Source organism: Pinus tabuliformis, chromosome 8 (assembly GCF_031772625.1).
Source record: "Pinus tabuliformis cultivar Carrire ecotype Pingquan chromosome 8, CPIR1, whole genome shotgun sequence".
NCBI classification, from domain to species: domain Eukaryota; kingdom Viridiplantae; phylum Streptophyta; class Pinopsida; order Pinales; family Pinaceae; genus Pinus; species Pinus tabuliformis.
In genome coordinates, this window is record NC_142294.1 from 21,638,887 (window position 1) to 21,660,900 (window position 22,014).

Below are 22,014 nucleotides of genomic sequence, written 5' to 3' on the forward strand. Positions count from 1 at the left end.
CTCACGCAGGTGAGATACGTTGTAATGTAGATTAAATGAATAGAAATCTAGTCAAGTTGTTGAGCTAACTATGTATAGGAAAGTGAAATTGCATAAATGACTTGCAGAAATGAAATGGAACACACCTATGCTAATTGCAGGAAATGGAAAATAAATGTTTCTTGAAAATAAAATACTTGGAAAGTAAACCTAAAATCTATGTTTCAAAAGCTAAAAACAACACTCATAAATCATACAGTAAAAGCATCTAAAGGAAACTTCATGATATCTCTATTGTTCCAACCTCCATCCTCAACATACCAGATAAGTTCTAATGTGATAAGGAAACCAAATCAAGAGTTGATAATTGATCTAGATGAATAAAGTGGGTTGTTTTTTTTGCTACAAGATTCCATGTTATGCTACAGGAAAAAATAACAAGCTATAAATAATGCCAAAATGAAAATATATGATAAGAAAAGGGGGTAAGAATGATGGTAAATGATATTATTTAGCTAGTAAAATCATTAAAAAACTAAGTCTAACCTTAAACACCCTGAAACCAAGTTATTTTCACCCTCTGTAATCTTAGTCTTCGCTATATAGTAAAACAAGAAATTGCAGAAATTGTAACAACAAATGAAATTAAATGAAAAGAGACTTGAAAATGTAGTGATAAGAAATATGAGTGATCCAAGATGTTGACAGAATGTATCAAGCTATATTTTCCATAAATGTTGATTCAAGAACTAAACAAAGTAAATGAAAAGCATGAAAATAACAACAAAAGAATTACAAAAAGGCTTTGAAGCTCCTGGGGTGGTCCAAGCCTAGGAATGGTTAGATCCCTCAAGGGGGAACCAAGCTAAAAAATAAAATGAGGAGCTATTTCCATTAACATAGAATATGTTGTACATCAGGAAATGCAATGTTGTAAAACTTGCTAAAAAATGTTCAAAGTCTAAGATTATTTCTAATTTGTATTTCCTTCCCCTCAAGGGCCAACTTGAATATCTTATTTATACATCAGGCAGGGGAGTAGCCTCCTTGATATGAGGGATGCATTTACCCCAAAAAATCCTAAAAAAAGAAACATTTCCATATATCTAACTTGCAACAAGAAGAGGAGGCATTAAATGCCCTAATCCAGTGTAGTTTGAGTCTTGTTTTAATAGGGAGCAAGTTTATAGAATATCTCAAATGTTGGATTCTTCAGAATATGCTGAAAAATATTTATAAATATTGAAAAATAAACTTATTAAGTAACATATAGTAAGAAAACCACATTGAATCCTCTAGGAAATCATTGAGCTAGGAAAATATACCATTGAGTGCAAAATGTGGGGTCAAAACATTGTTTTACGTGCATAGGAGTGGATCGATGGGCCTAATGATTTACCTATTTTGGAGGCCTGTCAACATGATGGTAAAAAAAAATGGATTATAAGTTCCTCATTTACGAACCAAATATTATAATATTGAGAGATTAATAAAAATATGTAGAATACAACTCATAAACATGTTGATGCATGTAATCTACAAGATAAGTAGTATTCATAGAATTTTCCATAATAATATATTTAAAGATTTGTATATGAATTTAATCAACATAGTCCCATTACTTTATGAAGGCCAAATTCTCCTTAATACCTGTTAATTTTTGTTGTTTTGTGTTGTTAAAATCAATTTAACACAAATATTTTCTTCTATTAGAAATCTTTCAACACAATTTATTCTTCCAATTATCAATAGCAATTGTAGATAGAACAATAAATGAAATATACAATAGACAATCAATAACAATAACAAGAGATACAAGGATTTGGTTAAAGACTAAGGAAAAACCCCACAAGGGGGAAAACCCTATCAAATTCTCCTTCTTATTAAATTGTCATAAAATGTTCAGCAAGGGGAGAGTGCAATGATCCAATTCTTCAATCTCAAGACTATCCAGCAAAACCAGCCAAACAATATCCAAGAGATGATCCCAACAACAATATTGATCAGAATCAAAGTTCCCAAGCCTATGGTTAATGGTCAAAGTCTACGTCCAACTGTCAAAATACTCTAGGTCCACCTAGAAAGAATCACCAGCGGGGAGCCAATGCTACTATTCGGGAATGCTACTAGTAGGGAGCCAATGTTACTACCCGAGAAAACTGCTAGTGGGGAGCCTATGCTACTACCCAGGAAAACTACCAGTGGGGAGCCAATGCTACTACCTGGGAACCTCATCATCAGTGAGCCAATGATATCACCTAGAATCCACATACAATAGGAAGGATGCCACTTACTTTATGAGGTAAGGATCACACCTATCGTACTTCCTAGAAATAATAGGAGGGATACCACTTACCATAAATTTTAAGTATCACGCTTATCATATTATTTTTTGATCTTCCCAACATGATCTTAAGAGTCAAGTGTTAGAACACCTGCATCTCTAGCTTGAGCAGGATTCCACTTACCATAAATGGTAAGGATTACACCTAACTCAACATTTCAGCACCCATTGGCCAAATGGGTGGGAAAACTAGATTCCAACTAAGTTATACTCTATGAAATCCAGAGGTCCCTCAACCCCGACAACTGTAAGGCTCAATTCCTCACCCTGGGATCTTAGACAAGGGGGAAGAGAATAGCTCAATGTTCTCAATCAACTATGACCCTTACCTAATAGGGTCACATCCATCAGTCCAAGTTACTCTTTGAAGACGAAGAACTTCCATCTCGGCAAAGCCTTGGTGATTATATATGCTATCTGCTCATTGGTTGAAATGTGATGGAGTCTCACGACTCCTCTTTGCACCATGTCTCAAATTTAGTGATATATGATCTTAATATGCTTGGACTTGTCATCAAGTACAAGATTCCCTGCCAATCAGATCTCACTCTTGTGGTCACAATATATCACAATCATATCAAGGACTTGCTTAAATAACTCTCCAAGTAGCTTCCTCAACCAGTCTGCCTCACAACTAGCAATGCTAGCAAAAATTTAATTTTCCTTGACTGTGCTTAAAGCCATGGAATTTTGTTTCCTTCTCATCCAAGATATCATCACATATCCCAAACTAAAGTAGCACCCTGATGTGCTTATCATGTCAATAACATTTCCAGCCCAGTTAGCAACAATGTATCCATGAAGTTGTACATAAACGATATAATACATGAAACTAAGATTGATTGTCCAATGAAGATATATCAACACATGTTTGGAAGCAACCCAATGTGCATGAAGGGGCTTAGTCATGAATTGACTCAAAGTTTTCACTACAAAACATATATCCAAATGAGTGTTCACTAGGAACATTAATGCCCCATGTCACAAAATGCAACAAGAAATTCTCAATTTGATTTTGTCTTTCTTAGATTGAGAAAAATTGAATTTCCACATCAGTAGACAACTTGCATGTAGTTAAATGAGCTGACATGGCTCCTGTCACTCAGTTAGCTCAGTAAATTTGAGTTGGAGGAGTTAGATTTCAGTTAAGCATGTGTGATTGCTAATTTGTAACAATCAAGGTCAGTTATTTCCAGTTGTTTTCAGTTAAACTAGTTCTAATTGTTGAAGGAACTAGTGGAAGGTCAGTTGTGCATTGGGAATTCAGTCAAAATTAGTGATCATCCAGTTAACTGATCAATCAACCCAACATAGCCAGTGCATGCAGAGAATTCAAGTTCCCCAGGTGTGGTGGAGATTCCAAGGCAATGTAACATTAGTTTTAGACTAGTCTTGAATGTACAGGTGTTGCATGTGTCAAATGATCAACCTTGGGAATTATGCAATTCATTTTGAAGAAATTTCTAAATAATAGGGGCCTAATTTCTCAAGGAATTACACAAGGAAATAAGGGCTCAAGTAGAGGCATAAATTGACTAAGTCTGGATCAGAGCTTCTAAGTGAGCAAAGGGATAGGTTATTCACTTGTAGGTTGTGCTCAGTTGATCAAAGCAATTGTAATACATATCTATTCATCAAATTAATGCAAGCATGCATTGGGGTTTTTATCATATTTCTTTCTTCGGGAAAGATACTATGTGCATGTGTGTTATTTCTCATTGCATGTTTATGATTGATGTTATAAATCATCAATTGAATTTCGTAGAGTAGTAGAGTAGGTTTGTGTCTTGTGATTTTGATTAAAACTTAATGAGCATTTGCAAATATACATCATAATTTCTACATGGTATCAAAGCAGGAATTTCAAAGTTGTTTCTGAGGAGTTTTGAATATGCAGTTTAGTGTAACAGGGTCTCTTTAGAGTTGGGAAGATTACCTTTAATGGGTTGAGGCTATAGTGTTCCTTGGAAGGCAGCTCTAATTTCATCGCATGGAAGGATCTCATGGAGGCAGTATTGGATGATAATGGATTGCTAGAATACATCAATAGAGATGTTGCAAAACTAGTAAAATAAGATGCCAAGAACCTATCCCAGTGGAAGAAATATGTAGCCAAGGTGAGGAGAATAATATTGGTGGGAGTACAAGACCACATTTTCACCAATATCCATGGGAAAGAAACTCCTTATGCAATGTGGCGGGTAATGAGAGATCTATTCCAGAATAACAATGACCATAGGAAACTGGCACTCAAGGATAAACTTCAAAATATCAAGATGTAGAAGAATGACACTATTCAGTAGTATGTGAGCAGGTTCACACAAGTTCATGATGAGCTTGCAGAAGTTTGTATTATTTTTTCAAATGGTGACTTGGTAAGCCTAGCCCTTCTAGGCCTTCCCAAAATCTGGCATAGCTACCAAGATTCAGTGAACGGGAGGGGAAAGTATGAAATTGGGAATGCTTATGGTCTAATTTGGTACAAGAGGAAATAAGGTGGAATACTAGAGATGGGACTTCATCCAAGGGTGAGGATGAAGAAAAATTTGCATTGGTTGGAAAGGGAAAGAAGGGAAAAGGGAATAAATATCAAACCAAACCAGAATCCAACCAAGGGGGAAAGAAGAAATATTTGTCTAAAATTAAATGCTTCCATTGTCATGAATTCAGGAACTATGCCACGAAGTGTCCACACAAAAATGCAAGCAATAAGACCTCAGGAGGAGTAGCAGGTGAAGCCTTGGCTTCACATTTCGAACTTGAATTTACCCTATCACATGCATGGTGAGCACAGTGATGGGGAGCATGTGGTATTTAGACTCTAGTGCCTCATTCCACATGACAAGGTGTAGATATTTTTTTAGTGACCTAGAGGAGAAACATCTCCATATGCACATTGAGATGGGGGATGACGGAAGGTACAATGCAACCAATATTGGTACAATCACTTTTCAAAGGGAGTCAGGCTCCCCTCTCAGACTCAAATATGTCATGTTTGTTTCGGGACTAAATAAAAATATCATCTTTGTTGCAATTTCAGAAGATTGTGGTTATGATGTAAGCTTTAGCAAAGGAAAAGCACTCCTAAGACACATAGCCATGGGATAGGTGAAGAAGGTCGGGGTTCGTGTGAAGAACCTATATAAGATAGATGTGGAAGATTATGCCGCATTAAGCACTAAGGCAGAGAAAGTGCAAGGGCATGATGTCTGTGAACTTTGGCAGAGAAGACTTGGGCATTTACACCATGGTGCCTTGAAGATTATGAAACAAATAACCACTGGCCTCCCCAAAGGAGCACTTCAGTAGCATGATGTATGCAAAGGATGCACCTTGGGGAAGTGCACAAAATCCATATTCCATGATCAAGAAATAAAAACACATGTAGTCTTGGAAAGAGTCCACTCTAATGTTTGTGGACCTTTCTCAACAACCTTCACTACCAGACATAAGTACTACATTATATTTGTTGATGATTTCTCAAGGAAGTGTTGGATCTTCTTCATGCGAAAGAAAGATGAAACATTCTCCAAGTTTGTAGAATTCAAGGCACTGGTTGAGAAAGAAAATGACAAGAAGTTGAAGGCTCTCAAGAGCGATAATGGAGGTGAGTACATGTGGAATGTGTTCAAAATTTATATGTGAAAGAAGGTATTCTCCAAGAGCTAACAACACCCAACAACCCATAGCAGAATGGGGTGGCTAAGAGAAATAACCATAGCATTGTGGGAACTACAAGGGCTACGTTGCATGACCAAGGCCTACCTATGCATTTGTGGATTGAGGAATTCAACACAACAGTCTATTTGCAAAACTAGAGTCCTCATCAGATTCTGGGCATGATTACACTAGAGGAGGATATCTAAGGGAGAAATTTGGATGTGTCACACTTCAATATTTTTGGAGCCTCTATTTACTACCATGTCTCCAGAGAATCAAGGAACAAGCTTGAGCCGATAGAAGAATTGGGTGTATTTGTGGGTTACACAGAAACTCCTCACAACTACCGTGTGTAATTTCCATTCCTCGAAATAATAGTTGTGCGAAGGGATGTAAATTTTGATGAGGAGAAAGAAATGTGATGCTCTCTTGAGAGGGAGCTTCAGAACCCACAATAAAAGGAGGTTTTAGCTCCAAAGGAGGAGCCTCGCAAAGTTTTTAGAGTAGCAACAAATTGAGGATCAGAGATTGGAGACATCCTCTCAAGCAGAACCATCCAGAGAAGGCAGAAAAAGAAGCAGGGAATTTGATAGACTTGTGCAGGATGCGAGAGAGAATGTGTAAGAAGGGAAGGTCACCTGATCAGTACACTAGCTACATGGCTCTAATGACTAAACTTGTAGATACTGATCCATCCTATTTCGAGGAAGCAATAGAGAAACTTGTATGGGTTGATATAGTGGTGGAGGAATACAAATCCATTGTAAATAACAGTGTTTGGGATGTCATCCCAAGACCAAAAGATAAATAAATTGTGGGTTGAATATGGATCTTCAAGGTTAAGCATGCAACATATAGAATCATAGAGAAGTATAAGGTCAAATTTGTAGCCAACGGGTACTCTCAAGTTGAGGGAATTGACCATGAGGATACCTTTTCTCCTCTAACAAGGTATTCATCCATTAGATTAATTCTTACACTGGCTACGTAGATGGAGTGGAAGATCCACCAAATGGATGTAAAAACAACATTTCTCAATGGGGTTATTGAGGAGGTGTACATTGAGCAAATAGAAGGCTTTGTGAAATTTGATCAGGAATCTCATGTGTGCAGACTCAAGAGAGTGTTGTATGGTCTCAAACAAGCACCCCGTGCTTGGTACACCAAGATCGACATCTATCTCACTGGTTTAGGCTTCACCAAAAGTGAAGTGGATGAAAACCTCTATCATATCTTTGTAGAAGGTAAATTGCTTATTATTGTCTTATATGTTGATGATTTTATTTTAATTGTTGATTAGAAGTTGATCGGATATTGCTAGGATGACCTTGCAAGGGAGTTTGAAATGAAGGACATGGGTCAATGCACTACTTCCTCGGATTGGAAGTATGGCAAGGCGATGGGGAACTGTTTGTGTCTCAATGTAAGTATGAAAATGAGATACTACAAAGATTCTACATGGAGAGTTGTAAACCCATGGAAACACCTCTAAATACCAACTGGAGGAAAGATGATGCCACTTCAGGTGAAGAAGTGGATGCTACCATTTATCGATAACTAGTGGGTTCATTGATGTATCTTGTGAACACGTGACCATATATGTGCTATGCAACCAACCATTTGAGCCAAGCTATTTTTAGGCCAACCAAATTATTTTGGAAGGCATCTAAGCATATTTTACAGTACCTCAGAGGCACTACCCAGTTTCAACTATGGTATAGACAAACATAGGGAGTGAAGTTGTGTGGCTTCACAGATGCAGATTGGGCAGGAAGTCCACTAGAACAAAACAGTACATCAAGTGGAATTTTCATTGTTTGGTGCGAAAATGTTTCCTGGTATAGCAGGAAGTAAAAATTTTTGGTGCTCAGCTCAACAGAAGTATAATACATGGATGTAAGTCAAGCAACATGTGAGGCAACCTAGATGAGAAAGATACTTGTGGGACTGTTTGGTCAGATGATGGATCCAAATGTGATCCACTGTGATAATCATAGTTACATCAAGCTCTCTTAGAATCCTATATTTCACGATCGATCCAAGCATATAGATATCTGGTATCACTATTTATGGGACTGTGTGTAGAGGAAGATAATGTTGCTACAATACATTCTGACAAAGGAACAAGATGCTAACATTTTGAGAAAGGCCTTGTCAAGAGGGAAGTTTGAGTTCCACAAGTGTAGGATAGGGGTGGTTCATAATCCCTTTCTTGTTGAGAGGGAATGTTGAAAAATGAAGCAAGAAATTATCAATTTGATTTTTCCTTGATTAAATTGAGAAAATTTGAATTTCCACATTAGCAGACAACTTGGATGTAGTTAACTAAGGTGACATGGCTCTTGTCACTCAGTTAGCTCAATAAATTTGAGTTGGAGGAGTTAGAGTCCATTTAAGCATGTGTGATTTCTAATTTTTAGAAATGAAGGTTAGTTATTTCAAGTTGTTTTAAATTAAACTAGTACTAATTGTTGGAGGAACTAGTGGAAGGTAAATTGTGTAGTGGGACTTCAGTCAAACGCAGTGATCATCCAGTTAACTAATAAATCAGCCCAAAATAGCTAGTGCATGTGGAGAATTCGAGTTCCCCAACTGTGGTGGAGATTCCAAGGAAATGTAACATTAGTTGTAGACTATTCTTGAGTGTACGAGTGTTGCATGTAGTCAAATGATAAACCTTGGGAGTTGCGCAATATATTTTGGAGAAATTCCTAAATAATAGGGGCCTAATTTCTCAAGGAATTTTGCAAGGAAATAGGGGCTCAAGCAGAGGTAGAAATTGACTAGGTCTGGGTCAGAGCTTATGAGTGAGAAGAGAGATAGGTCATTCACTTGCAGGTTGTGCTCAGTTGAGCAAAGAAATTTTAATACATCTATATTCATAAGATTAGTACAAGCAGGCATTGGGTTTTTAGTAGATTGCTTTCCCTAGGAAAAATATTTTGTGCATGTGTGGTATTTCTCATTCCATGTTTGGGATTGATGTTCCAAATTGTGAATTGAATTCCACAGAGCAATAGAGTAGATTTGTGTCTTGTGATTTTGATTAAAAATTCATGAGCAGTTGAAAAACTACATCATAATTTATACACCCCATTCAATTGTCGATACTCAGAGGGATTCATCAAATCAGGTCTAGCAGTATCTCCACATAACTTCTTAAAATTTATCTCCATTGTTGTAGCTAGGATCTTTCATTCAGTCATTCCAAACATTTCCAATAACTTCACAATGTACTTTCATTGAGAAAGTAAAATCTCTCTAGGTATTTTCCAAACCTCTAATCCTGGGAAGTAAAGAATCATACCAATATCCTTCATTTCGAATTCAGACTCCAACTCCCTTTTACAATCGAGCATCAAGGGCTCACTACCTGTCAATAATAGATCGTCAACATATAAAACTAAATCAAAGGCATACCTTGGACTACATTGAAATAGAGGTTTAGATCGACATTGCTTCCAAGCTTCACTAGATAACTATCAATATGGACATACCAGGCTCGGGGGCTTTCTCCAAACCATATAGTGCTTTCTTCATCCTACAAAGATGAGTCTTACTATCCTTCACTTCAAATCCTTGAGGCTAGTCAACGTATACTTCTTCCATGAATAAATGTCGTCTTTACATCCATCTGGTGAAGTGTCCATCCTTAACTAACAATTGATTTAGTAGTGGTATAGAGGGAAATGGGAGAAAATATATTTTCATAGTCTTCTCCCTCTTTATAAGAGAAACCTCGAGCCACAAACCTTTCTTTGTACTTCTCAATGCTTCCATTAGCTCCATGCTTGATCTTATATAGCCATTTTGAAGTTATGAAATTTTTTCCATTAAGTCTTGGCACAACATCCCATATATCATTATCCATAATCAATTCATGCTTCCAAACTTGTTCTTTCACAACTTATCAAAGGTAGAAGGTTCAACCTGGATCATAGTGCTCATAGCTACAACATATCCCACATAGCGACATGGCTTCTTGCATTCTCTAAAGGTCCTTTTGGCAGGGACATATCTCTTAGCATCCTATAAAGTATCATAAAGCCATAATGGTCTCTTCCTAGTAGGGGATCACTTGGAGGAGGATCCAAGGGGTCCATAGGTTCCATGGGATTATCAACAATATCCTTCTTAGATTCCAACACAAAAGCACTATCTAGAATGACATTATCACCTTTATTCTCAACAGGAGGGGGCAAAGGAGGATCCCTTGCTTTTCTAATGGAAACATCTTCATTGAAAGTTACATCCCTGCTAAAATCGATCTTCCTTTGCATATATATATATATATAGATAGATAGATAACCAACAACAATAACCAAAAAATATACATTTCTTTCTATTGGCTTCCAACTTCTTCCTCTTATCCTTCGGCACATGGAAATACATGGGGCAGCCAAATACCCTGAGATGTCCAATGTCGAGCTTCATACCTATGAGTACTTATCTAGGAGTCTTGTTATCCAAATATTGATGAGGAAACTTGTTTTGAACATAGATTATTGTATTTGTAGCTTCTCCCTAAAGGAACTTTGGCAACTTTTGATCATGCATCATGGCTCAAACAGTTTCCATGATGGACCTATTCTTTCTTTCGACCATTCCATTCTTCTTGGGATGATAAGGTACAATAGTTTCCTTCTTGGTTCCAACCTTCTTGCAATAACCAACGAACTCATTTGAAATATACTCTCTACCATCATCAAGTCTGAAGACCTTGATCTTCTTCCCTATTTTATTTTCTATCAACACCTTGAAGTCCTTAAGCATATCAAAAGCCTCATATTTATGCATCAATTAGTATATCCATGTATTCCATCATTCTTGATCTTATTGGAGGGGAATGGTCCCCTTGTCTTCTTCCCTCTGACAAGACTATCATCCTCTTCTAGATATAAGAGTGGCTCCTGCATTATCCTTCTCCAACTTCCTCTGAATTTTCTTGCACCAACTTCCTTTAGGAACTAGCTCTTCTTGAACTACTCTTGATGACCTTAATATGGATCACATCCTCATCCAAGAATTTAGTGAATCAAATAAAATAAGCATGCATGAATAATCACCTATAATTGAAAAGAGTAGATTAACAAGAATGGTGACATAGAGAGATGACTTGAATGTAGAAAATACTTAACTTTTAATATAGATTGTAGGAGACTCTCATCTCTCTCTGAGTGCTAACTCCTCCTGCAATTCTTCCACAACACGATGATCCTTAATAAGGATTACATTTCCTTATCCAAGACGTATTATACATGTAGGAGGAATTAAAAATAATCAAAACATGACAAATCTAAATAAGTCATATCAAGAATAACTTAAGCCTTGAAAATTACTTATCTTTAACAAGGATTATAAGAAGCCATCTGCTCTCTAAACCTTTATAAGTCATCACTGTCCATCAGATATATGTTATTGGTAGAATAAAAGTATCTTCTTAAGTGCCACATGTACCCTTCATCTTCTTTCATCGATAGCCAAGACAATCCATCAATGTTTATGATGACCACTGAGACTATAACATACCCTTCCTAGGGTTTATCTTAATCTATTATGGGCTTCTCACCAATCATGTCATCTCGGGAATTTTGACTCTAGGGTTTCTCTGAATTTGAATACTTGAATGGCATATAATATCAAGAATAACTCTAAATCATATTATGGTTTCATTGTTATAGAACCCAAGCCATATCTAACGCTAATTCAAGGGTTTCTCCCAAACCCTAACCTTCTCTTGTGAGAAAAGAACTTCCCTAGGGTTTCCTTCAAAACCTAACATTCTTTTAGGTCTTATCCATCCTTATTTTTTCCATTCTTCTTAAACCATAAGTATCCTCATAGGGGTGATCTTTCTTCAGCTTATTTTAAGAATGATTTCTCTTGTCTCTAGTTTCCTTGGGCTTGTCTTCACCTTAGCGTGGAAACCATGTTAATTTTATGTTGGTATATGTTGCTACAATCACTTTAGCCCAAATATTTCTTCTACTAGCAATCTTTCAACATAATTTATTCTTCCAATTATCAAAAATAAGTTGTAGATAGAACAGTAAATGCAATAGAAAATAAACAATCAATAACAATAATAAGAGATGCACAAATTTGGTCAAAGACCAGGGGAAAACCCCACAAGGGGGGAAACCATTTAAAATTCTTCTTCTTAATATATTTTCATAAAATTTTCAACAAAGAAAGATTACAATGATCTAATTCTTCAATCACAAGACTATCCAACAAAACCAACTAAACAATATCCAAGAGATGAGACCAACAACAATATTGATCATAATCAAAGTTCCCAAGCATGCGGTAAACTATCATATATAAAAAATACCCTAGTTCCCAGTCTCACGGATCTAGTGACCATGCATGTGGCTGCAACATTCCAGCCGCAGGGAGCACCCTATATGCATGCGGCTACAACCAAGATTTTCCTGTTCCAACCTTGCGGCCCCAAATCAAATTTTATTTTTTCACATGTTTGAGCTTAGACCCTACAATTTCATACTTGTACAAACCACCTTTATGAACCAATCTCAGACCTGTGCAAACTAAACCAAAGAAGAAAGAATAAGAAGATGCCTTGTGATGATGTCCAAATGAGGGTCACTTGAGGGAATCGAAAGGATAGTCTATTGTTTTAGAGGCATATAAGTATGGATCAATTTAGTAAATATTGATTGTTGGCCAACTTGTTTACATGGTGACTTGTATTTTATGAAAATAAAAGACTCACTCTTTTAAAATATAATAAAAAATAACTCATGACCACAACTCAACAATAGAAAGTATCCACCACACATAAATTCAATGGTTTCTTACCCATTTATGATTCACACAACCAATGAGTAAGTTGGAACCATGCATAAGAAAACCATTAAGTTTTTGCATAAGAAAACCATTAAGTGTTTGCATAAGAAAACCATTGAGGGTTTGAAATTATGATGGGTTTAACTAAGGAAGGACATTAAATCATTGAACTATTATGGGATGAATAGTTTTCTCCCAATCTAATCAAGGAAATAATTTGTGTATAAATTTATTGTAAATCTCAAAGTAATGAACATAACCACATTATAATAATTTTAATGGTATTTGTTTCATGATTGAATTGGTTATAAGTATAGTGTTAATGTATGCTAAGTAACAAAGTGTATGATATGGTTTTTTTTTCCCTTTTAATAATAAATTCTAATCATATCATATTAGTGAAAACAATACAATCACAACAATAATTACTTTTTGAAAGAATGTTTTATAGATAAACATACAAATTGCAAAGTAGGAAACATATTCACACTTATCTAAAGGTCAAAAATAATTTTCTTATGATCTAATCATGAGCTTAAGGATCACAATCATTGTAATATTTCCTAATGGAAATGCCCTTAGATTTAATCTAGACTCGTAGTTTCAACATTCAATGGCCCATAAAAGGACTTCTAAAAAATGAGTTATTGAAGATTGCATTACATATCCTCCAAATGAAATACAAACAAACTATTTGCATATGATGTCTATATCCTCCAAAGTGAGGTTATGCAACAACAAAATATTCTTATAAAGTTTCCTTCTAAAATAGAATGTTGCATATTTTATGATCCCATGAGGCACAAATCTTACCTACATAACCTCTACTACACCAACAGTCCTAAAATATATCTTTGGTGGTCTTTCTGATCCTATAATGTATTCATAATGGATATGTAAAACCAGATATTTCAAGGCTCACTTTCAAAGATAGCCTTTGATAAACAACCAATAAAGCAAATACCCTCAAATGGTATGAGAACATGTGATTCAAAACAGAGTGCAAGTGATTAATTCATATCCTTTCTTCATCCTTAGTACCCATCTTATATTGAGGATCTCTTTAAATAAATGGATTGATGGGCCTTATTAATCCATATGATCTTATTATAACAACAAAGCCACTCCATGATAGGTATTGGATTATTTTTATTTAATTTTTATACATATTATCCAAGGAGTAATCTTATAGATCTTTTACTATAGCCTAATCTAATTTAATAAGGCACTTTTCATGAAAAATCAAGGATCAAGACATTTAGCTTCTCGTATCATGGTCCCAAAGTTCACTCCAAGTCTTCTACCTCTCTCTTCTTCCATTTCCTCTAGTTCATTCCCCACATCCAATGGATGTATGCCATTCTCTTTCATCATATTTACATAAGCCTTTTTGTTCTTATCCATGCTGCCATTTTGGCTACCTGTAGGAGTTGTCATACTATCATTGTCTTTTGTTTCTTCATCAAGTTGTTTATTTTTTCTTCCTTCAAAGTCATGGGAATATATTATCCAATGGATCAATGTCATGTCGAATATTTTCTCCAGGTTCTTCATCTTCATGGTTCTTACTCTTTTCTACTACTTATTGGCCAACTCTACTACTTTGTGGATTTCATCACTTTCCCTTCGACTCCTTTACTTTGTTGACTAAAACACCTTCTTCCTATTATAAATGAGACCCTAAAATCATCCAAGGTGAGTTTGGGAAAGGACACATAATATATGTTTTTATTTTTGGTTTGGGATTCATGTATTTTGTACCATCATTGTGTAGTATTCATTTACATTATATGTCTTTTACATTTTGTTTAGAAATTCCCCTTGGAAATATTTGTCTTTATTCTAAATGTTATATGTTCTTTCCCAATGTCCTTAATCTTCTAGTCCACTTTGATTAGTCATCTTGAACACGATATTTCCCATCCATTTTGTGTGAAGATATATATTGTGGAATAACTCATGTCTTTATCCTCTAACCAAGAAACTATGTATGAAGGCAAGAATTCCATGACTTATTATAGGTAATCCCGCGTCATCTTCATCAAATCAAATATGAAAACAACATAAAAAAACTTATTTAAAACAAACAATTATTTCAATTTCATTTAGAATTCCCCTAAATGGATTTATATAAGCCATTGAAAGAACTTAATTAAGAGATAAAACTATAATAGTCTAGTTTGAGATTTATCTAGTTAACCAAGTAGAATCCTAGGTAAGACATCAATTCAATCATAACAAATCCAAACAATGAATTATCCATAACTTAAATAAATGGAAACAGTACAAATAACACATAATCAATCAACAAAAATATATATGGGATGTAGGTTTTAACCCTGTACATAAATTACCTATAAAGTAATTCTTAAAATAGAAAAATATACAATGGCGAGAACACAAAATATACACAAACATTTTCTCCTAGAACCCACATAGGGAAAACCAAACTAATTTTTCGTTATTTTCCTTTCAATGTTACGATACAGTATATACATGTCGAAGCATTTATAAACCCAATCCATTAACCCTGGATTAGAACATAACCGTAGTTTCCTTGATCAAATCTACAAAATACCATGGGAAAAAACCATCATGCCTAAAACCATGTGCAAAAACTATCATGCCCAAAACTATGTGTAAAACCATAAGTAGGTCCACCCACTATCCTTGTGTCTACCCAACGATCATTGGGTCCACATAAAAAAATAAATTTGTGGGGAGCTTCCCTAGACACCGTGCAGAGGGGCTATTGCCCCCACTGTGCTCAACGCAACATAACAACACCTAGGGAAAGTCATGGAAAGAATATAACACATACCGAACATTCTCCCACTTATTTCTTTCCAAAAAAGGGGCTGCAAGAGTGCACAATCATTTCTCCTGAGTTGCAATGACCATTGTTTCTCTACACCAAAAAAACTTCTCAGTGCTCATATACTTTGTTAATGCATCTACAAAATTACTCAAAGTGTCCGCCTTTACCAGTAACACCTTTTTGTCTCCAACCATATCCCTCACAAAGTGATATTGAACATCAAGATGCTTTGTCTTCAAATGATAAGCAGGGTTCTTTGCCAAGAAAATTGCACTTTGGTTGTCAAAGTCTATCCATATATCTTTTTGCACCAACCCCATACTTGAACACAATATCTACAACCAAATTGCTTCCTTTCTTAGATGAGCAGCTTCCATTCATTCAATCTCTATAGTTGAAAGTGCCACTACAAAATGTCTCTTACTCATCCAACTAACTGCTCCTCCAAATATGTTAAACACATACCCACTTGTAAAACTTCTTTGATCCCGGTCTCTAGCCAAATCTGCATCAACAAAGCCATGTATGTCTAATGCTCTATCAAATCTTAGTAATCCTTGGTAGCACAAACCATAATGACTAGTGCCATGCAAATACCTAAAAACCTACTTCCCTATTGTCTAATGCTCCTTCCCTGGTTATGACATAAACATGCTCAATATTCCCATTGCATGTGCAAATAGTCTAGTACATACATTGCATACAACAGGCTACCAAATGCACTCTCATATGGAACATGAGACATGTCATCTTCCTCTTCCTGTGTCTTGGGACATTGTTTAGAAAGTAACTTTACACCTACATGAATAGGTACTTTCACTAACTTTCTATCATGCATATTAAACCTCTACAATATTGTCTCAACATACTTCCTCTAGTTTAACCAGAGCTTCCTCTTTGCCCGATCTCATTTAAATTCTATGCAAAAAATATAGTTTGCAGCACTAAGATCCTTCATGTTGAATTTAGAGGACAATCGGGCCTTCACATCTTGGATAATTTCTCTGTCATTTCCAATCAATAACATATCATCCACATACAAGACCAAATGAATGACACTGTCACCTATTATTTTAAAATACACATAGTGATAAGATTTGTTCCTTGTGAAGCCAAGTCCTCATATATATGTATCAAATTTTTTATACCACTTTAACCCATACAAATGCTTTTTTAACCTTCATACCAATTCTTTCTTACCCTTCACAACAAAGCCTTATGTTTTCTTCATGTAGAAATATTCTTCCAGATCCCCGTGAAGAAATGTTGACTCCACATCCATCTATTCCACCTCAAAATAAAAAGCAACAACAACAAATAAAAGTAATCCAATAAAATATAACTTGGTAATAGGAGAAAAAATACTACGGAAGTCAATTCTTGACATCTGGGAATAACCTTTCGCAACTAATTGAGCTTTGTATTTCTCCACTTTTCCTTCTGCATTCAAATTCTTCTTAAACACCCATTTGTTTCCAATGGGTTTCCTTCTAGCTATCAACTCACCTAGATCCCAAGCCTTTCGAAAGATTCCACTTCTTCAACCATGGCCTCCTTCTAGAGTTTGGGATCCTCTAAATCCACGACCTTCCTAACAGCTATGGTATCATCATCAGTAACAGATAAAATTTGAAGAGAAACCAAATGGATTATACCTCTCTAGCTACCTTCTCTCTCGAACTAATATCCTCACAAGTGGAGTGTGTGGCTCTTCCTCTTTTGATTCTTGTTCTACTGTAGAGTTCGATTCTTCCTCCTTCAGTTCAAACTCTATTTTCTCTAGTTCATTTTCCTTGGGTATGACTTCATGTTTAATAACATCTTACACCTCTCTGAACACCACATCTAGGCTATACACAACCTTCCTTGTTTCTAGGTTCTAAAACTTATAACCTTTTAAACCATCCTTATACCCAATAAAGATGCACCTTTCAAATTTACTATCCAACTTGGTTTGGTTCTTTCCTCCTTTCGAACATGTACATATGCATCATAGTCAAATACCTTGAGATGTGAGAGAAATGGTTTATTACTAGTCCATACCTCATGCAAATTCTTATCCTCCAACGTTGATGAAGTTTATATGTTAAACAAGTAACATGTAGTATCCAATGCCTCTGCCCAGAATTCTTTTCATATCCCGACACCACTGAGCATGGTTATTTCCTTTTCCATTAACGTCCTGTTCATTATTTCTACAGCTCCATTTTGCTGAGGTGGTTATCGATTAGTCTTCTATCATGATATACCACACTTATTATAGAGCTCTTCGAATTCCTTCTTGTAGAAATCTCCACCATTATATGTCCTTAACACATTAATATTCTTCTCTATCTAATTTTCCACTAAAGCCTTAAATTCTTTAAACTTGTCAAAGACTTCAAATTTCTTCCTGAGGGAATTTGTCCATTTATTCCTTGAGAAGTCATCTATAAATGAGACATAGTGCATAGGCTTACCCTGTGATGGAATCAACACAGGTTAAACACATCATTGTGCATAAGCTCTAATATCCCTTTCACCCTCTTAGCACCATAGGGGAAACTCACTCAATTTTGCTTCCCATATACACAATGTTCACAAAAATTGAAATCTAGAGAGGAATTAGACATACCTTCTACTATACCATTACCATGCAGTATTAAAATTCCCTTCTCTTCAATATGTCCAAGTCTTTGATTCCACAACATAGCCTTTTCTCCATAGAACACTAGATTGTCTTCTCCACTTTCAAGAACCACATAACTATTGCACCCATCAATAACAATGCTACTTATAATTTTGTACAGAGTTCTAATCTAAACTCCTCACATCAACACCAATGCACCCCGAAACATATTATAGGTATTTATCTTGAACATTGTTTTTAAATCTACATCATCCATATTGCTTACATAAATTAGATTTTTGGTCAATGCGGAAATGTGTAGAACACCAGGAAGTGTTCCAATCCTTTCACCTTGCAACTTTAGCTTAAATTTTCCACATCCTATGATTTTAGTCTTCTTATCATCCGCTGGGAAGACATCACCACCATCATATTTATCTTATTCATAGAACCACTCCCTATTGGGAGTCATATGAAAGGATGCACCTATGTTCATCAACCATGCCTCATGATCTACATGTGTACTTAAAGAAGAATTCAAGTACACATCCCCACCTTGATCTGAGGTGATTTTTTCCTCTGCATAAGGAGCATCATCAAATCCCTTTCCTTTACTAAGGGCTGTATATGTACAATCATTTTTGTAGTGCCCTTCTTTTCCGCATTTCCAACGTACCATTAAAGATATTCCTAGAGATTTAGATATGCTTCTAGATTTATATCTCCCACTTAAGAACTTATTTTTGTTTCTGTTCTAGGAGTGTTCTCTTACAAACAAGGCATCTCCATTCTGGCTTCCCATATTTTTTCATCTCATATCCTCCAACAACAAGAATGAGACTATTTCATCAAACTTCAAGGTAGTTGTATTGCTACCTATGGCAACAACCAAACTATCCCACGAGTCTAGTAGAGAAAACAATAGACTGATGCACGTATCTTCATCTGAAATTTTAATATCAACAAATAACAACTGACTTACCACGATATTTAAGGTATTTATATGCTTTGTCACTGAGTCTCATCCTTTATCCTCAGGTTGTACATATTTTTCCACGGGAACAATTTGTTCACCAAGGACATAGATAGATACAAAGTCCCTAACTTGTTCCACAAAGTCTTTTCCAAAGTGTAGAAAATATTGTAGATTCACAAGCTCATGTAATATACTAAAAAAAGAGACAAGAATATACTTATACTCTTTACAGCGGAAGCCCATAAACATCGAGCAAACAATATTCAATAGAGGAAGAGAATCAAAGGCACATAACACAATAAATATCCAGGGAAGCCACTATTAGAGTTGGTCTGGTCATCCCTCCGTCAAAGATCATTTCTCTTATTGCATTTCATTTTAGGTGTCTCATTCAGCTCTTCCATTTGCATTCCATTAGGGTCATACCAATGTCTGACAGAAGGGTCTCTTCACCTGTTTCCCTCATGGTTGTACCTGCTGGGTTGGTCAAAATTTCTCAAAGATCATCAAAGTTGATTTCAGTCATTTACAGTCATAGATGGTGTTTTGGTCAAAAAAGAGTCTTTCAGTTTCTAGGTCTAGGGTTTGGTCTTCAGAATGTCAAATAATGCCAGTAGGCCAGAGGGAGGTTCAAAATATGTTTTCATTTCGAAAATTTCATTGTCATACTGATTGATCATGACTTTTCTTCAAAACCCTGTTTTGAAGAAAAAGTCATCTTTTCGTCTTTTGAAGTAATTGTCATGTATATTTGCAAGGTTTTCAAATGCAGCCTCTGGTCATTTTTTGCCGAAATCTGATGCCACCACCCCTGCAAAAGTTGACAAGATTCATCATCAGCTCAAAAATCAGTGGGAAAACCCTTTTGAAGCACAAAATTGAAAGCATTGAGCATGACAAGAATGGTCCTTATAGTCCATCAATCCATAAAAGGCAAACCCGGAGTAGCAAAGAAACAAACACTGAATTTTTGTGTCTGATGAAGTCTGCAAATCAGAAATCTGCACCAACTCATCCAATAAACATAGTAGCCTTATTAAAGGAGAGTTCAAGCGCTGCCTCTTTGGCGCTGGAGGTGAAGACAATCGGAAATTACGACACTTAAGGAGTATGGGTAAGCTCACAGACTTTTTAGAATTGCCCAAAGCAGGGAAAAACCAATGTAGTAGCAAGAAAGGACAGTCATGCAAATAATTCAGCTAGCCAAAATATGATAAGCAATGTCTAGCAGATTCACCACCTAATACCTGCGTCAGTTCAAAAAGGATGAAATTGATTTTTCGATGACTGACTTGTCAGACTCAGATAGAATGGTAGCAGCGATTGCTGATACCAAGGCAACCCTTCATACTCCCTCCTCAGTTTCAAGTTTGGCATTTACACCAATTACAGAACAAAATAGATTGCCTTCTTCCAAAAGCTTTCTGGGAGATGACAACCATGATGGTTTAACTCCAAATTTGCTTGTCCAGCCTTCTGTATTTGCCGACAAAGCATCATTGTTACCCTCTGAGCCTCAGACTAAATCATCATCTAAGAGTGATATAACTGTTTTGGAGGCTGGCTCTGTTGCCAGCAGAAAGTCAAAATATAGAGTCAAGGATCACTGCAGAAGAATGGACAGGTGCTCACCAAATTCTTTGGGGGATCAAACAGAAGTTAGCCCAGAGAAGCCAAGGTGAAACGTGGAGGAGCGAAATTAAGTTTTGAAGCCAAATTGTGTGTTGGATCAGTGCGCGGCGCACTGGGAAACTGGCGCGGCGCACTGGAGGAGCGCGGCGCATTGGGCACCTCTGCACCGTGTAAACTTAATCTAGTGTGGCGCATCCACGAGGTGCGTTGCACTGGGCTTGCGCGCGACACATACAGCTAGAGAGCCCGAAACTACTAAAACTTGCCTCAAAACGCCCGAAATTGCATGGATCGGTCTTGATACAAATGAGAATGTACACGAAGTTCTGCAATCTCTAGTTGAAGTCATCACAACCACCAAAATGAAAGCTATCTGTAATGGATTGTTACTGAGTCTTTTAGCTACATTATCAACGTTGATGGATCATCAATTTCAACATATCAATGAGGGTTTCTCGATTGGATTTACTTCTGGTCTTATAATTGTTGGTTCAATCATAGAGCTGAGGAGATCTTATCAGGCTTATAATGTAATGCCTACATTGAGCAAGGTCTTGAAACGATATGGAGCTTGTAAACATGGCACCTTCCATAAAACTGAAGTGCGAGGAAAAGTTTAAATTTTCATGTCTAGATCATTCAAGCCTGGGTTTAACCATCAACATCACGCTTTTGACAAGTTTTGTCCACGGGAGTTTCAAAAGGGAAGGTGAAAAGTCAAAGACCAAATGCCTAAATTTAAAACGTAGATATCTACCATGGCAGAGAAATAGGATTCGATTACCTATTTTTGACTTCAGTTATGATTCAAAGGGTCTGCGCTACAGGTTCTGCCTACCCATTGGTCATCAATTGAATGTTGCTCTCTTTCAGAACAAATGGTTGGCTCTTCAGCTTCAGTTTGTTAATGATGATCAAACAACTCCCTATTTTCATCGATTTGTTTTCCCACCTCTAAGTTTATTTATTGTATTGTAAATCATTTGTAAAGGGTTGGAGTTCTGGGAAAGGTGGGAGAGAAAAATCAGCGCTTCACTGTACAGTTTGGCTAGGAAATTAATAAAATGATGCAACTCTGATTCATGAGATTCATGTGGTATGAGTTTAGCATATGTTCTTCTTTTTGTTTCATGCGTATCCTGTTATGTTTTACAGTTCATTCATAATCATTTCCAGTTGAATGTTTT